General features: G+C 48.8%; 1 non-coding gene across 1 annotated transcript; it reads left to right on the top strand.

Annotated features, from left to right (window-relative positions):
* The first annotated feature begins 4,981 nt into the window (after positions 1–4,981).
* trnar-ccu (transfer RNA arginine (anticodon CCU)) lies at positions 4,982–5,054 on the top strand. Its single transcript has one exon. It is a non-coding gene; the product is annotated as a tRNA-Arg (tRNA).
* Positions 5,055–6,584: the final 1,530 nt, after the last annotated feature.

Here is a 6,584-nt window from a genome sequence, read left to right on the forward strand (position 1 = left end):
AACAGTTTCCTCATTTCCCCTTCCCCCACCTCACCCTAGTTCTAAACTTCCAGCTCAGTACTGTTCCCATGACTTGTCCGGACTTGTCCTACCTGCCTATCTCCTTTTCCATCTATCCACTCCACCCTCTCCTCCCTGACCTATCACCTTCATCCCCTCCCCCACTCACCTATTGGACTCTATGCTACTTTCTCCCCACCCCCACCCTCCTCTAGCTTATCTCTCCACCCTTCAGGCTCTCTGCATTTATTCCTGATGAAGGGCTTTTGCCCGAAACTTCAATTTTACTGCTCCTCAGATGCTGCCTGAACTGCTGTGCTTTTCCAGCACCACTACTCCAGAATCTGGTTTCCAGCATCTGCAGTCATTGTTTTTACCTATTTCACCACGTAACATACCTGAATTAAAGATGATTACTACAAACTGATCTAAGTTACATTCATCTATCCTTTCATTTTACAACAAAACAGATTCAGCAAGCACTTGAGTTACTTCTGATTTGTATTAATAACCTAATCTTACAGCTTTGATAGGCTGAAGGATAGTAATACCATTGTCTTAAACAAAGGCCCTTCATTTAGTTACACCTTCCATCTCCATCTTATCAAACTGCCAATGCAGCACTTATTATCAAACTGTCCCTCAGCCTGACTTTACTTCTCTGGCATTTTCTCTTCCTTTGAGCATTTGACCTTGTGCCAACACCTCACTTCAGCTAAAATTCTCATTCTCTCCCACCCACTGAAGAATGATAGAAAGTCACATTGAGATATCTCAGCCTCTGACTTCACTGAAATCTTCTCCTCCCTAAATCTCTTTCATCAATGTATGCCCTCAGCCATTTTGAGAACTACCCAGCTTGACCTTGTCATCTTATGTTGTCTTAAGACTCCCACCAAATCAATTATATATAAGGTTATCACTCAACATCCACATGCATGCCCATTCTATTTACCTACATTTGTATCTATTCTTGGAAAAACTGGATCCAATTCACATTGAGATGCACTTTTAAAATCAAAACTATCTTAGCCTTTGGCCTTTATTCACTATTAGAATTTCTCCATCTCAGTTCACCTCCTGCTGAAACCCTCATCCATTCCTGCATTAACTCCAGACTTGACTACTGCAATGCAATCTGACTGGTCTCCTACATCATAGCTCCTTGAACGTGGAGTCGCAGGTAGATAGGATAGTGAAGAAGGCTTTTGGTATGCTTTCCTTTATTGGTCAGAGTATTGAGAACAGGAGTTGAAAGATGTTGTGAAACTTGAAAGGGTTCAGAAAAGATTAATAAGAATGTTACCAGGGTTGGAGGATTTGAGCTATAGGGAGAGGCTGAACAAGCTGGGGCTGTTTTCCCTGGAGCGTCGGAGGCTGAGGGAGGGGGTGACCTTATAGAGGTTTACAAAATCATGAGGGGCATAGATAGGATAAATAGACAAAGTCTTTTCCCTGGGGTCGGGGAGTCCAGAACTAGAGGGTATAGGTTTAAGGTGAGAAGGAAAAGATATAACAGAGACCTCAGGGGCAACTTTTTCACGCAGAGGGTGGTATGTGTATGGAATGAGCTGCCAGAGGAAGTGGTGGAGGCTGGTACAATTGCAACATGTAAGAGGCATTTGGATGTGTATATGAATAAGAAGGGTTTGGAGGGATATGGGCTGGGTTATGGCAGGTGGGACTAGATTGGGTTGGGATATCTGGTTGGCATGGACGGGTTGAACCAAAGGGTTCCATGCTGTAAATTAAAAAAAGAAAATTCCACTCTCTATGAAATTGAGGTCATCCAAAGCTCTGTTACCCAAGTTTAAATTCATACCACTCGCTCATCAATGGCAGATGCAGTAAAATTTGGATAAATGTGAGGTTATTCACTTTGGACGCAAAAGCAAGAAGGCGGGTTGCTACTTGAATGGCTATAAATTGGGTGTCCTTGTATATCATCCGCTGAAGGTAGGCAGGCAGGGGTAGCAGGTGGTAAACAAGGCAAATGGTATGTTGGCCTTTTTTGCGAGAGGTTTTGAGTACAGGAGCAGAGTTGTGTTATTGCTGTTGTACACGACCTTGGTGAGGCCACACCTGGAATACTGTGTGCAGTTTTGGTCTCCTTTGCTGAGGAAGGATGCTCTTGCTCTCGAGGGAGTGCAGCAAAGATTTCCCAGGCTGATTCTGGGGATGGCAGGATTGATGTATTAAGAAAGATTGACTAGGTTAGGATATTTTTCACTGGAGTTCAGATGAATGAGGGGGGAATCTCAAAGAGACTTATAAAATTCTAACGGGACTAGATAGGGTAGATGCAGGGAGGATGTTCCCGATCGTGGGTGTGTCCAGAACCAGGGGTCACAGTCTGTGGATTCGGGGTAGACCATTTAGGACGGAGATGAGGAGACATTTCTTCACCTAAAGAGTGGTGAGCCTGTAGAATTCATTACCACAGGAAGTCGTTGATGCCAAAATATTCAATGTATTCAAGAGGCAGCTAGATATAGCACTTGGAGTGAATGGGATCAATGGTTACGGGGGGAAAGCAGGATTAGGCTGTGGAGTTAGACAATCAGCCATGATTGTAATGAATGGTGGAGCAGGCTCAAAGGCTGAATGGCTTCCTCCTATCATCTATGTTTCAATGTTTACTCACTGATTTACATGGGCTCCTGATCAAGCATCATTTGGTCATTACATTCCCATCCTCATTTTCAAATCCTATTATGACTTTCTTTGTCCCCTTGATCTTTTTAACTGCCTCCAAACCCTCAACCCTCTGAGGTAACTGTACTCCTTCTTGACCATCTTCAATTTTACTCGCTCTACCACTACCACTTGAGGCCACGCCTACGTCCCAAGGTCTGGAATTTCATCCCTCCACCTTCCTGTCTCTCAATCTCACCCTACTCCTTCTTGACACCTCTAAAGATTCTCTATTGCACCAAGCTATTGGTGATGGAGCTCCTGTGGCTGGTGTTAAATCTCCTTTCATAATCCTCCATGTGATACGTCTTGAAGTGAAGCTGGGAACCACCTTTAAGGTGCAAAAGAAATACAGATTATTGTGTCTCTTGGACTTGAGTTTAGAATCCTTCCAATCTCCGGTCCCTCCCTCATCCTCCCCCCCCCCCCCCTCTGCTCCATACTCATCCCTCCCTTCCCTTCCCTCTCTACTCTTCCTCTCCTTTCTCCCTCCCCTCTTCTCCTCCATTCTCCTCCATCCTCTTCTTCCCTCCTTCACTTTTCCCCTCCCTCTCTCCTTTCCCTCTCTTCTCCCCTCCCTCTCTCTCTCCTCTCTCTCCCCTCCCTCCCTCCTCTCCCCTCCCTCCCTCTCTCCTCCCTCTCCCCTCCCTCCCTCCTTTCCCCTCCCTCTCTCCTCCCTCTCCCCTCCCTCCTCCCCTCCCTCTCCCTCCCTCTCTCCTCCCTCTCCCTCCCTCTCTCCTCTCCTCCCTCTCTCCTCTCCCCTCCCTCTCTCCTCTCCCTCTCTTCTCCCCTCCCTCTCTCCTCTCTCTCCCCTCCCTCCTCTCCCCTCCCTCTCTCCTCTCCCCTCCCTCCCTCTCTCTCCCTCTCTCCTCTCCCCTCCCTCCCTCTCTCCTCCCTCTCCCCTCCCTCCCTCCTTTCCCCTCCCTCTCTCCTCGCTCTCTCCTCCCTCTCCCTCCCTCTCTCCTCTCCCCTCCCTCTCCCCTCCCTCTCTCCTCTCCTCCCTCTCTCCTCTCCCCTCCCTCTCTCCCCTCCCTCTCCTCCTTCTCCCCTCCCTCCCTCTCCCCTCCCTCTCTCCTCTCCCCTTCCTTTCTTCTCTCACCTCCCTCCCTCCTCTCCCCTCCCTCTCTCCTCCTCCGTCTCTCCTCTCCCCTCCCTCTGTCCTCTCCTCCCTCCTCTCCTCCCTTCCCTCCCTCTCCTCTCTCCCCTCCCTCTCTCCTCTCCTCCCTTCCCTCTCTCCTCTCCCCACTCCCCTCCCTCTCTCTCTCCCCTCCCTCTCTCCTCTCCTCCCTTCCCTCTCTCCTCTCCCCACTCCCCTCCCTCTCTCTCCTCCCTCTCCTCTCTCCCCTCCCTCCCTCTCTCCTCTCCCCTCCCTCTCTCCTCTCCCTCTCTTCTCCCCTCCCTCTCTCCTCTCTCTCCCCTCCCTCCTCTCCCCTCCCTCTCTCCTCTCCCCTCCCTCTCTCCTCTCCCCTCCCTCCCTCCTTTCCCCTCCCTCTCTCCTCCCTCTCCCCTCCCTCTCCCTCCCTCTCTCCTCCCTCTCCCTCCCTCTCTCCTCTTCTCCCTCTCTCCTCTCCCCTCCCTCTCTCCTCTCCCTCTCTTCTCCCCTCCCTCTCTCCTCTCTTTCCCCTCCCTCTCTCCTCTCCCCTCCCTCCCTCTCCCCTCCCTCCCTCCTTTCCCCTCCCTCTCTCCTCTCCTCCCTCTCTCCTCTCCCCTCTCTCTCTCCCCTCCCTCTCCTCCTTCTCCCCTCCCTCCCTCTCCCCTCCCTCTCTCCTCTCCCCTTCCTTTCTTCTCTCACCTCCCTCCCTCCTCTCCCCTCCCTCTCTCCCCTCCCTCTCTCCTCTCCTCCCTTCCCTCTCTCCTCTCCCCACTCCCCTCCCTCTCTCTCCTCCCTCCCCTCCCTCTCCCCTCCTCCCTCCCTCTCTCCTCTCCCCTCCCTCCCTTCTTTCCCCTCCCTCTCTCCTCCCTCTCCCTCCCTCTCCCCCCTCTCTCCTCTCCCCTCCCTCTCTTCTCCCCTCCCTCTCTTCTCCCCTCCCTCTCTCCTCTCTCTCCCCTCCCTCTCTCCCCTCCCTCTCTCCTCTCCCCCCTCTCTCCTCTCCCCTCCCTCTCTCCCCTCCCTCTCTCCTCTCTCTCCCCTCCCTCTCCCCTCCCTCTCTCCTCTCCCCTCCCTCTCTCTCCTCCCTCTCTCTTTCTTCCCCTTCGAATTTCCTCATTGTCTTCTTTCCCTCAGACAGTGCGCCCTCTGTCGGATTTCAGGGTTAAGTAAGGTACCGGCGGCGACAAGCAGCGTGCCGCCCCAGTGGCCTAATGGATAAGGCACTGGCCTCCTAAGCCAGGGATTGTGGGTTCGAGTCCCATCTGGGGTGAACATCCGCTTTTCCTGGTTTCAGTTTCAACTGTTTATCCACATTCTTCTCCTGAAGAATCAGCCGTTTTATTGTTTTTTAATTACTACAATCAATTAATAAATGCAGACTTTCGGTATATATTATTTAATGGAATTTCCCTGCTCCAAGCTTCTCGTTGTTATTGTCCCAGCTGTATGTGGTAAAAACGACAAATAAGGTCACACTGTTCTACTCAGTCTCAGTGTCTGTGACTGTTCAATAAAAATATTTATAAAACTCTAAATTCATCGCCATTGAATAACCAGCAAAATCTGCACAAAGCCGATTAGTGATAGGAAATGCTAAGAAAAGCATTATTTTCCGGTCAAGGTCTGTAACAAACTAATCTCCTTCCTCCAGCTTCACTGTGTTGTAAGTTTGAGTCATTAGTCTTAACTTCGTCTTTCCCAGTATCTCGTTCTTCTTTTCAGCTTTAACTCTCTTTGTGTGGGCAAATACAACATATACACCATGTCTTGCTGTCATATGCTCTCTATACAGTTACCTTCAACTTAGAGGCAGAAGCTATTACAATGTTAGGAATAAATAAGTCTTTTCCCAAGTGGGTTACCACTGGGATCATGTTTGGACCCCCACTGGTACATGTATTTAAATAACTTGGATGACGGATCCAAAAGCCAGTTGAGTTTAATTTGTATAAATATAAGGTGTTGCATTTTGGTAAGACAAACAAGGGCAGGATTTGGTAAAAACAATGACTGCAGATGCTGGAAACCAGATTCTGGATCAGTGGTGCTGGAAGAGCACAGCAGTTCAGGAGCAGTAAAATCGACATTTCAGGCAAAAGCTCTTCATCAGGAATAAAAAAGGGTAGGATTTGTACAGGTAATGATAGGGCAGTGTTGTAGAACAGAGAGATCTACACAATTATTTGAATTTTTTGTCACAGGTAGACAAGGTGATTAAAGAAGGGATGATTTGGAGATGCCGGTGTTGGACTGGGGTGTACAAAGTTAAAAATCACACATCAGGTTATAATCCAACAGGTTTAATTGGAAGCACTAGCTTTCAGAGCGACGCTCCTTCATCAGGTGGTATCTTCAAACTATCACCTGATGAAGGAGCGACGCTCCGAAAGCTAGTGTTTCCAATTAAACCTGTTGGACTATAACCTGGTGTTGTGTGATTTTTTAACATTAAAGAAGGGGTTTAGCATGTTTGCCTTCATTGCTCAGACCTTAGGGTATTGGAGTTAGGGTATCATGTTGAGGTTGTACAGGAAGTTGGTGAGGCCAGTTTTGGAATACTATTTGCAGTTCTGGTCACCCTGCTTTGGGAGGGATATTATTAAATTGGAGAAGGTACAGAAAAACTTACAAGGATGTTGCTAGGACTTGAGGGTTGGATAGGCTAGGACTTTTGTAACTCGAGCATAGGAGGTTGAGGGTGACTGTATTAGGGTTTACAAAATCATGAAGAAGGGTATAGATAAGGTGAACAGCAAAGGGTTTTTTTCCGCCAAGGGTAGAAAACTAGCAGTTCAAAACT

The sequence above is a fragment of the Chiloscyllium punctatum genome, chromosome 17, assembly GCF_047496795.1.
Source record: "Chiloscyllium punctatum isolate Juve2018m chromosome 17, sChiPun1.3, whole genome shotgun sequence".
In the NCBI taxonomy this organism is placed as follows: domain Eukaryota; kingdom Metazoa; phylum Chordata; class Chondrichthyes; order Orectolobiformes; family Hemiscylliidae; genus Chiloscyllium; species Chiloscyllium punctatum.